Genomic DNA, 12263 nt, shown 5'->3' with positions numbered 1-12263 from the left:
GAAAGGAAAGCAGTGTGGCTGTATGTATAAATGTTTATATACTCATTTGAGATACTGCAGTAAAGAGTTCTGTCGACCACAAAATGGCATTGTTTATTGGAATGACTAAGACCAAATGATGAAGATGCTAACGCTATTTACTCTATCTGCATACTTGTTAGTGTGATATAAACACAACACTTCCCATCAAATAAACTCCTCCTGATATGAATCAAGCTCTTTTATAACAGTGTTCTACACTGTTCATCAATCTGCCTTCCTGGCCTTGACTGCCAAATACAAAATGCTTGCTGATTTTCAGGATGTCACTTGACAGCAATCTGCTCTTGGTTTAGAGTAATAGGCTATCAGCAAAACACACACAAAAATAATTGCAAACATTTAGAACTGAATTCTGGGTTTATACTTTGTACCATAAGTGCAATTCTGGTACATGATTCTGCAGTCAATGGAGTTGCACTAGGTGTATGCACAGAATTTAGACCTTCATTTATTATTAGAAGTTAACTGAAATGTCATAAAGAGTCGCTGTGTGACACCATCAGTGTCACTAGCAGGCATAGCAGGGTCTGCTTCACTTGAGGATTTTTATCCACCCTTGTACATTGCCTTACATTTATCTTTTTCTTTTTTTTTTTTTTTATTTCCTGCTTAAAATGTAGAATGCTTCGAGTAGGCAGTCCTTAGCAGTACAGGAAGTCTTCATTGCTAACCATGTATACATTAGTGTGGACTTGGATTCCAAGTGATCAATAAAGCCCATTGGAGAGAATAATCAATCCAGTTCGTAAACATTTATGGTACTAAAGCTCAAGATAGCCAGTTTGGGGATTTTAGTACTGGGACCACGACTCCTTAACACTTTGAAAAAAAAAATATTTCTTTAGCAGAGTTATATCTGAGAGTAAAAACAAAACTGAAACTTTCTTTGTTTCATTGGCTTGGTTTCATTGGCATTCTAGGATAATTAACCCATGTGTCAGTCCCATGATTTGTTAAGGGGTTATGTCTAGTGCTGTAAGCCAAGTGTTGAGCAATCACCTTCACATCATGTGAAAAGTCTCACAAAGTGTGTTATGTGTAGGAGGTGCAAAAAGTCAAGGTTTGAAGTACAGAAGCAGCTGTAAACATCACACTTTTCTAGGTGTTTCATGATGATAGAAGAGCTGGTGTGCTTAAAGATCGTTGCCTGCAAGGGTACAGTATCCTGGAAGGTCTATTGATGTTTATAGCAGGCACATTTAATTGTATATCTTAAAAAAAAAAAAAAAAATGATGCATTGAGCAAATGTGAGAATCATTGTTCATTTTGTGCTCAAGTTGAAAGAAAAATAATGCTAGAAAAATGATTTCATTATTTTGGAAGGTATTCCTTTTTATTTGAATGAAATGATGACTTTTGATGTCAGAGATGGTAGATTCTCCTCTGGAGCAAATGTCCATGTAAAATGAAAAGGGTGGTCTTTTGCTCTTGGTAGCAAAACAGGACTTAGAAGATGCACACAATTTCAAAATTTCACAGTGACTGACTGTGGGCAAATTGCTGACACTCCCTGAGCCTATTTTACTTGACTAGGAGTAAAATATTAACTTTCCCATATCTACTATTGCCAACCTCATCAGCTGAAAAAGCTGTTAATTATTATGTGTGTAGTAAGATGGGACCATACCCTCTGTTGGAGCAGCAAAATACTAGGAAGAAAGAAAATAAATGGTTATAAAAATAGTAATAATAATAAAACCCAAAGAAAATAAGGCTTAAGGTCTTTAAAACCCATGTTTTACTCTTTTCTTATTCTCCTACTACACAAGACAGTAGTTCTCTGTACCTCAATTTCCAATCTGCAAAATGGGTTTAGTATTACCTGTTTTGTACAGCAGGTTGTATGAGCTAGCCAATGAACTCTGGAATTTATTAATGAGCTTCTGAATAGAAGTGATCTCTGTGCAATAAGTGCAGAATTGTTACAGCATAACTGCAGTCCTACATCCCAGTCTGTTTGAGGATTGAAAAAAAAGAAACGAAAAAAAGAAAAAACAGCTTAGCATTTCAAACATTTGCTGAAAAGAGAGCGCACTGAATGATCAGGGAGATGCCTGATTTTTAGCAAGAAGCTGGTGTTAAAGCATCAAAGTTACTCTTTGCATGCATGGAAACTGATCTTCTGATATAGGTTTGGAAAAAGTTGAAATAATCCCTATAAAGTATAAATTGGTGACAAAGGAACAAAATCAAGGACGTCCATATCAGTACTGTAGTTGTTTTCTTACATTGATGCCAACAAAAACTGTTAAGCCTTTTGCATGCCTGTCATTTCCCAATAGAACAGACACCTACAGGGTTTGATTTTAAAGCACCATTTAAATGGGAATTATCAGTTGGTCTAAGGTCATAGTAGTTTTTATTTTTCTCCTTGGGGGAAGAAGAACATAGATGACCAGTGAGAAAAAATCTGTTCAGAGAAGAGCTGCTCTGCCTATCTGCTGCAGGTTCAATAGCTCAACTCTGCGTTTGTTTTATTATATATATTTCTACTTAATCACTGAGCTCACTTTTAATCTTACATTGGTTCTTTTCCAGACAGTGCTTTGGAGCTGCTTATTAGCTCTATCGTTGTAATCCTGGATTTTTGCTGTTAAACTGTTAAATGGAAATTTAGCTTTAAGACTTGTGGGAATTCATGCTGGCTGCAGCAGTGTTATCTGTACAGCTGGCTTTATACTATCCTTGATCCTAGTGGAGAATTGAGAGTTGAGAAAGGTGGATTAGGAGAGATGCTGGACAGAGAGTGTTGTTCACAGCTGGCGAAGTGAGCATTTTATTTTAAATGCAATGCTAATGGCCGTTGAGTGTCTCTGATGTCAGGACAGCATGTGGAGGAGGTGACGTGCAGCAGACACAGTGAAACTGTTGCTAGTGGATGGAGCTGGGGTCATTTGGGGAATTTATTAACTTACTGTTAACATTTCCAGAATTGAATTGAGATCCAGCCGTAGTTCACCTAGCATTTTATTTCAGCTTGTGAGTGAAAATAATCCCACCACTTTTAAAATTTAATGAAAAAGGAACTAACTGTTAGAAATTATAGTAGTACGATGAACAGAAGAATTCTACTGGAAAGAAAAAAAAAAAAAGAATTATTCCCCAAGGGTCCCTATCAAGGGAAGTCATTAGACAGAAAAAGCATGTCAGATTCAGATGTATTTGGATGACTTTGAATGTGACTCTGCCAAGTGCTGATGGGAGACTGTGGTGAGAATCTTTTCCAAGGATGTGCTCTAGATGTGCACGTCCTGTGGTGTTAATATACACAGCATGGTACTAACCAGATGCACACGGGAAGGTGACTGATATAACTGGGGGCAGCTCCTGTCTTGGAGATAGTGGCATCCATCCCAACCAGAACTTTGTAACTCTACATAAGTCTGTTTTATTTCCCTCAGCACTAAATACGAACATGCTGGCACCAAATCGAACACCACAACACACAGGGGCAGGAAGCATTGTGCTGTTGAGATCCCCATCAGTGACGAAGCACTACAGCCACCACTCATTGTACTTGCACGAAATTCAGATAGCATTATCACCACTGACTGTGTTAAAATGTTGACCTGATCTTTGAAGTATTCAGGCTTTTTAAGTACTATGCAGTTAGTTAAGTAGTACATTCATTCCTACTGATGCTGTTTATTGTCTTTCTGAACAAAAAGGCAACTTGTGAAGCATGGATATCTAGAACATGCTAAGGAGATTTCCTCCACAGTGTTAGCTTGGGCTGGAGTGCAGTCATGTATGTGGGTACCAAAACTGCTAAGGAACCTGGATTCTTCTACTGTGATATTAGGTCATACAGGATAAATTTATCCTTACTGAATTCTCCGTTGTCATGGATACACTGCTATTGGTACCTGAACTAGCTAGTTTAAAACTAGCTCAGTTATGTCAGTCTTAGTGCAATTTCTGCAAAGTTTTTGGTCTGGTTGCAAAGTTAATACAATGCGGATCTTCTGTGTGCATAGAGATGTTGGGTCCAAAGCAGCAAACAGTCCTACTTTCTTTCCTCCTTGAGTACCTCTGATATTACTGGTTTAATGCTGGGAAATGCATGCAAAGTGATTTTTTTGTAATATACTGCAGGGTACTCGTAGGATAAGATCTTTCACGTGGGACATTTATTTGCATTAGATATTGGAAAATATTCTTCATGGAAGAATACTCTTCTAGTGCTATATTCCTTGTGACTCTCTTATTCCACCAAATTTCAGCATAAACATTCTGGGAGAAATATACTACACATATTTGTATTTACTAATGTAAATGGAAATCACAGAGTGGAATCCCCAAGCACTGGACTATATATTTACCCTTATGTGTAGCTTGTATGTTTCAGGACAGAACAGCCATTCTCAATGTTCAGAAACAGTAAAAGATGCCATTCAAGGGCTGTGGACGTATCTTTATTAACACTGAATGAAACTAGTATGAAAACTGATATTACAGTGGGTTCTAAAATAGACACATTTTCAGTCTTAAAGTTATTTTAGTAATTATGATATATTACTATTAATTGCTTGGTTATCTATTAATTTATTAACCTTATAGTAGGCCCTTTACATATAGTGTCATATGTTAAAATATATTCAGCTTACAGGAACAGGTTAACAGTCTGAAGAGACCAGAGGGACAAAAATGTAGGGGAAGAAACCAATGCAAAAGGAAATAAAGTTTCCTGCGAAGTTCAGAGAACTATGGCTGAACCAGAAATGGATCTTTTGGTTCTCAGCCCCCATCTAGCAATACATAGACCCATACAACCATAACTTTAAGTGAAAGTGCTGAGCAACCAGTCAGACAGACCCTCTGAAATGTCTCAGGAGCAGAATCACAATGACATGGTTATGTGTCTCCTAGTTTTCCCTTGACTCTGCCCCTGGCTTCCCAAGTGGTGCAGGAAGGCCCTTATCTGTCACTGGCTCCAGACATCTCTCCTTTCTGAAACAACATCGGAAGACATCTCTGCACCAGCCCAGCTGCACACAGCGTGAGCCAGGGAGTGTGTTAACAAGGGGCTGGCTTGGAGCCTGTGTACATGGCAGAGCAGAGGACAAAACCTTCCCATCCACCGGGAAGTGGGACGCCAGGTGCGCCAAGTACCCCTCACCTCACAGGTCAGCCCTGCAACCCAAAGGAGGGGCTCCTATATAGATCTAACTTGGACGAGGAACTTCTTTCCCTTTGGTGGTATTTTGAAAGTGACTGTGGGAGAAATATCATCAAACTTTCCCCAGAGTGAGACTATAATTTCCTCAGAGTTACAGTCTATGCTGCCTGCTCTTGAAGGGGTAAATCAATGCTATTGTGTTTAAAGATAAATGGCATATCTTTGCATATACCTGTGCTAGCAAATGTGTCTGATGCAACTTTTATAGAAGCAGTGACAAAATGACATGTAATGCCAAGGCTGGAGTAGATTAAATATGGAATACCTTGCTGAGCTAGAATTCAGTAAAATCAAAAGCCTGTCCTTCATTTACTAAGCCAGGAAAATAACTTGTAGTTTAGTTTTGCTTTTCTTTTTGGGTCCCAGGAAGGCTAATACTTTTATAATAACTTTATTGAATGTCTGACTTCATGATCCTGACCTAAGCACTGAACAGGAGACCAATATGGGAAATTTATGCCTCAAACCAGCATAGTTTCTCAAACCATTATTAAGCTGTAGCACTGCAATATAGCTCACAATAAAGCTTGTAACAGCAGTGAGTTCTTTGCAGCTCTTTCTCTTTAAAATCTCCTGATACACTTTTAAATCAAGTTCTAAGGGGAAAACCTTTTTCCCAGGACAGTAAATAAGATGTTTATGGAGAACAGAATCCTCTCTTGCCCCTCTGTGCCTGAGCAATCCAGGAATTACAGTAGGTTATGACTCCTTTTCTTCCTCTTTGAGGGAGATGATGACTTGGGGTAGGCTCGGTGGTGGCCCTGTCTGCCACACAAATCCTTCCCCAGGCTAGATGACCCAGGCTAAGAGGCCCCAGAAATGTTTGCAACTCTCAGAAGTGCCCTTAAACTCCATTCTGCTATGTGCAGTAGGGCTGTGTTTTGTATCACTGTATTTAATTTTTCTCTCAGCTACAAAATAAAGGAAAGACGTTACAAAGGATAATAAGATAAAGATAATAGGGGCTTAATTTTGTGGTTACAGTCACTATGCATTTTTTTATACCAAACTAGTAACTGACTTTAATCAAACCTCAAACCTGTAGTTGTAAAACCTGGAAATAAATGGAAATATTCAGATTCAGCATCAATTTTTGTCTTTTCCTTCTATCTTTTAAATAAGCAATAGTTTAATATCAGCTCTGTATCTGAAGCTGGAAAAAAAAATCATAGAGCACCTGTACATTTGCAGTAACATGGTGCTAGTTTGTTAATAATGAAAATAGCTTGAAGCGTTTGGAGAGGTAAATTGTATTGCTAGGTAAGTGAAAAGTGTCAGTATCTATTTTCATTACCTGGTTTTCTCTGAATCAGGAAAAACTTCTGATCTGTTTTTAACAAGCTCAACTGCAAATATAATCTAAATAAGTTACATTTCTTATTCATGTGAAGGTTCTCTCTGTATAAGAGATTTAAAAGCGTTATTTCTCCTATATTATTACACAGGAGCTGCTTACCAGGTTCATAATTTTGTTTGTGCTAAACAAAAAGATGAATAAATTATAGTTAGGCATATTTATCATAGGAGAGAGGTTGCTCTGTACAGATTAAATTTTTAGGGGTTTTACTCATCCCCTTTTAAGAGAATGTACAGATAATAATTCAAAACCTTGCAGACCAGTCAGTTCTTGTTTGTTGAAAGCATTCCCTACCTCTAATGCAGTCTTCTAAAAATCAAGTTAGTGATGAACTTTGCAAGATCCTTTTGCAAATCATGAACTTGTTAAATCTTTGCATAATGTATTTATTTTTTATATTTGAAAAATGCTTGTTTCTCAGAAATGGATAAATAACTTTTCAAAAACTATTTTTAAAATGACATTTGGAGGGGGAATTTCATCTCATATATGTAAAGTGTAGTATAATAGAAACTGAAAAATAACTACATTAAGAAGTGCTTTGTAATATTAACTATAGATATTGCTGTGAGCTGTATCTATACTGAAAATGACGTAAGTAAAAAGCAGATTTTATTCTTTCTCTCTCTTTTTTAAATCTTAAGATGCTTCTTCAAATAGGATTATTATAATTTGTTTCTACAGGAAAACTTTGCAGGGCTATCAGGCTTGTGATTTAATAGACGAATTTCTGTTTAAAAAGATTAATTTTACCCAGGGATTTGAGTGAAAACTCTGGCTCATTGTGCTCTGCAGTAGTAGTATATTTCATAGCTATGGGCTTTGATGGAGAGCAGCCTGCCCTCTGCTCCAGAGAATGCCTCTCAAGGGAACGTTCGCTGTAGTACTTTAGATGATAGCCACTTCTAGAAAGCGTAATGGATGACAAAGCAAATGGTGAGATAGTTTGACCCATGCCAGTTTGAAGGCTTTAAAACTGCTGACCTTACTATGAACTTACAGTTGGATTTTTGACTCCTCTGTGTAGAAAATGTGATACAGGTGTGCTGTGGTTTTTACGAGGAAGGCTTGCAACTAGGTGTCCTGTAGCTTCTGTTATGTTTTCACAGTCAGTATAATTTCCTGTATAATGTGCCTTTCTGAAGACAGAAACGTAGGTCACTGTCACAGGGTTGCTGTCATGGGAGAGATTGTGCATTAGGGAGGTGGTTGTGGTTGTAGAGTTTTGGCTTCCGTTACCATCTAAATTCCCAAGAGTGACAGCTGGTCTGAAGTGGTGCCCTGCACTTTTGTAGATGTTTCACAGTTGGCTTTAAAATTGCTTATCTGGATCAAGTTGCATTGCCACAAGAACATGTAATGAAAGTCACCCTATGATGTGACCATCCCTTGTGCTGCCTTGGCTACATTGCCAGGGTCATCTCAACTGGCAGCTCTGATACGTCTGCTAAGCTTTAGACATAGAGGTGACTGCAGTGTTGAAACATCTCTTGAGTTTTCCTTGGTGTGCAACATATAGACAGGATCATGCAAGGTTCATGAATCTGCTTTGCAACAGTACTATGAAATTTCGCTGATCTAGACATAAAATATACTTACCTGTTCTTTAGTTAGATGCTAGCATTTCACTTGTGCATAAAAAATATTATTAAAAAAGTAAAACAGTCAAACTTTGCAATGTAGAGGGACCTCTGCCCATCTAGACTGGTTATATGAAATATATTGTTTTTGTGATTTCTCAGGTGTCAGTTTCAAGGGCAAAGGATTACCAGGAAGGAAAACAGTATCAATGAAATGTACCCAATTCTGCAAAACTTTCCTATAATACTCTTCACTGGCACTATGTAGACCTTCATGGTGTGATAGACGTAACTCAATTTTGGGCTTTACCACTAAGAATTAATGAGGTTGTTCCAAGCTTGTGCCAATAAAATCTTTATACCACTTCACACTGCAATATGTGCCTTATATAGTATTGAGAGAGAGAGATGTATGGACACACATTCATTCAGCTTATTTCTTTATCTGTACACTTACAGGGCATAAAGCTTAAGATTTGGTATCTTTAATACTTCAGTAGTCCTAAAATGTCCATAACTATAAAGGTAAATGGCCTATGAAACGATAAGCTTAGCATCTTTAAAGGAATAATGTGTTTGGAGACCCAATGACATAAGGGTAAATCTGTCAATGTAAGACCTACTTTAGGGAATATGATAATTTCCATGAAGTTTTTTTTTTTTTTCTACAGAATAATGGGAAAGTTGTTATTCAGTTAGATAAAAAGCCCATTAGAGAGATTAAAAGAAAGGGGGGGATATGAATTTTAATTACTTAAAATAAATAAAAACAGTGTGTGTGGAGGGGGAATTTGTTTGGCCAAGGAAGCCAATATCTGTTGTAATACAAATAACTAAGAAAATTGACACAGCAAAGAAAGTGAGTTAGGAATTCTGAGTGCCTAAATATGAAAGTGATATAAATGCTTATTGGAAAGCAAAAAAAATTTGGGGGCTTTAGGTTTTCTTTTGTGTTTGATTTTAGTGCTAAGCTTGGATATGATTCAGGGCATTAAAACCTCAAGGATCAGTGGGGGAGAGTGAAATGTTTATACTTGAGCCATCTGAGCATTTTGTTAGTAATTGCAAAAATGGCAGTATTTGAGATAACAGTGTATCTCGATACACATGGTTTTATTGTTTTGTTTTGGTTTTGGGTTATTTTTTATCTTATTTTTTAACTTGCAGCAATTTCAGTGGTAATATACCAAACAGCACAAGCACACAAAATACATGTGCTATAATGGAGATAGAAAGCCATCTAGTTCTTGAAAGCACTTCTGCCTGAGGCAGTCTCTGAGATGCAAATTTTGAAACCATGGAAATGTTCTAGGAAAGTAACCTCTAGCTCTGCCTTGTTCTTAAAATCTTCCTTTGGCATCATTTGTTGACCACTGTCCAAGACAGGACACACAATGCAGACAGCTAGCCTAATCCTCAGGAGTCCTTTGTATGCTACTTGCGTTGTTGGGAGCATCAGTCTCTAAGGTTTTATCTCATGTTATAATTTCAGCAAAACAACTAAGCACTGGGTAAATCAACCACAGTAAATATTACTCCTCTATAAAGCTAGGCGTGCCCTTCATATCTCTGACAAAGTAAGGACACAAAGTACAAGAGTATATTACATGAGTTAGGGTAGAGAACAGAAACAGTCTAATTGGAAGTATCCTGAAGGATATAGCTATTATTTTGCTACTTTTAATTATGTAGTGAGATTTGCTATTTCAGGTATATTCAGGTAGCTTTCAGGGTGTTTTTTTTTTTTTTGTTTGTTTTGTTTTTTTGCACAAAAGCAGTTCAGTCCATCAACGTATCTAATAAAGTGAATTCATTGAGATGAAGTGTTGAAGATTAAAGAACTAAATCTTGCAATTATTACAGTCATAAAGCATGCTATGTAATAGAACTGAGAAGTATTTTAGATAATGATTTAGCATCTTCAGTAGTCAGTGGAAAGAAACAATTAGTTCAGTCCTAATGGACTTTCTTTGAAAATCAAGGAAGGCAAAGTGAGTTATGAAATCAGTCTGAACAAGGCACATGATAGCCTTAAGCTTCTTAACATGTCCACAATGCAGTGCAGAAGCCCATAAGCATTTCTGAGGTAAAATCAGAAAAGTAAGCTTTCAAATGAGGGGGCGCTGTATCAGCATATTACTGTGGCTAAGCTAACCAGCCCCACTGAAAGACCCACCAAGTCAGGTGTCACATTTTGCTAAAGAAAGCAGTTAACTGCAGGACATGAGCAAGTCTTTCTGCAGGACTCTGCACTTATGCGCTGTGGACTGACTAGCTTGAAGATCAACATGCACATCTCTAGCCTGCAGTTACAGATGTTCCCTTAGCTTCCAAGTCTTATACAAAATTCCAAAGCATAAAAGATTATCTATTCTCCACAGTGCTTGTTTCATTTCGCAGTGGTTTCCAATACCCTCACTGCCATTCCTCTTGCCAGCTCTTTTTAAAAATATGTAACCTACTCAATTGCCATTTTTCATTATAATCCAGAATTTATAAATAAAAGAAAATGACTGCTTAAAAAAAAATCAAAGGACTTGGCTGACTATTGGGATGTGTTATTACACATCTCTTTGTTTGCCATGAAAGAGCTTGTCTTTTCCTTTCCAAATGCTAGTCTAATTTTCATAATAACGTTTTTAGCTCACCCTTCCTTTTTTAAAACAGCATTAAATTAAAAAATGAATATGTTCCAGCGGTCAAATCTGTTGGTGGCAAAACATACTTATCCCTAATGGGAATATAACCTTGTTGAAGGCTGAGTGAAAACTAAATGGCGTACTTGCAAAGAGAGAAACAATGCAGTTTGTTTCTGGCATAAATAGGGGAGGGGGGGGGAAGCACGAGCTGTAAACAAATCTGTGTGATGGAGGAAAGCTTAGTGTCTAACAAGATAACTGCCTTGTATAAAGGAATGGCTGTAGGAGTAGCAACTGATAGAAGTGAATGATAGGCAGAAGAGAGGCTGCTGTGGTGACCCTTGAAAATGCACACTTTTCTTTAGAGTTTATGTTTTTCAGTATCCTTGACTGAGGAAATAAATCACTGCATATTTCCTAAAATGTATAACAAGGATTTCTTTAAATGGGAATTCAGCTTTTGACTATTCCTTATGCATGATAGGTAAAAGTTTTCTCTTGCTAGTGAATCAGACACAGTTGAAACATTTGCAAACCTTTTTCTTAGGTGGGAGAAGATGGAGTTTCACTGGAGCTGTGTTGATTTACATGAGCTGACAATCAGCACTTTAACTCTGCAACATTACAAAACAGTAATAGATGTGTCAAAAAACACTTGGACGTTCCTCTGCAATGATAAAGAATCATATTAATTTCATATTTCCAATTAGAAGTCAAAGCAAGTATTTAGCAAGATAAAAAATATTTATTTCCCAAATTTCAGAATGAGCTTAAATGTGGTGAGATTGTCTTACATTTTGAATGGAAAAGAGAAATAATGTGGGAGAATTATTTAAATGAATATTTTAAATTGGTACTTCTGTCTTTAAAGAAAAGAGGGAGGGTGTGGAGAAGCATTAAAAATGAGGTATGTGGGCACCCAAACAAGTACCCCTGACATTTAAATGAGAAGCTGAAGTTGACTGAATTGCAGATGAATTCTAGCTCTGGGCCTTTCTCACAAATTCATTTTATTATTGGGGTTTAGCTGGTGATTAGCAGTAAACATTTTTATTGCTTTCATAGATCCCCTTCCATAAAGAGGCAGACATCCACTGCTGGCAGGGATGATTAGCAGTTTACAATCATGCAGTGAATGGGCAGTGGGATGGGAGGGGATGCCCTCTCACCCTGCCCACAGTGCTCCTTCTGGCTTTCTACTGACCTGAGCTTGAAGTCGTGCTGCTGGACCACCCAACAAGCAGCATTTAATTGTGCTGGACCATGGGAGTGTTTCATGGTGAGTCTAGAGACTAAAAACTGTAATACATAAGTAAACCTCTGACAGAAACATTATTTCTTGTAAACTATGCACAAGCATACAGAAGCTTGGTGTTTACAGTTTTATCAGTATCTAAGGAAGTGTTTAGTACAATGGGATGTAGTCATTGCTATGGCAACAATTTTTTCCTGATCAGCAGATAAA

Source organism: Cygnus olor, chromosome 8 (assembly GCF_009769625.2).
Source record: "Cygnus olor isolate bCygOlo1 chromosome 8, bCygOlo1.pri.v2, whole genome shotgun sequence".
NCBI lineage: Eukaryota > Metazoa > Chordata > Aves > Anseriformes > Anatidae > Cygnus > Cygnus olor.
The sequence above is the reverse complement of the archived record's forward strand: the minus strand, read 5'-3'. Positions refer to the sequence as shown.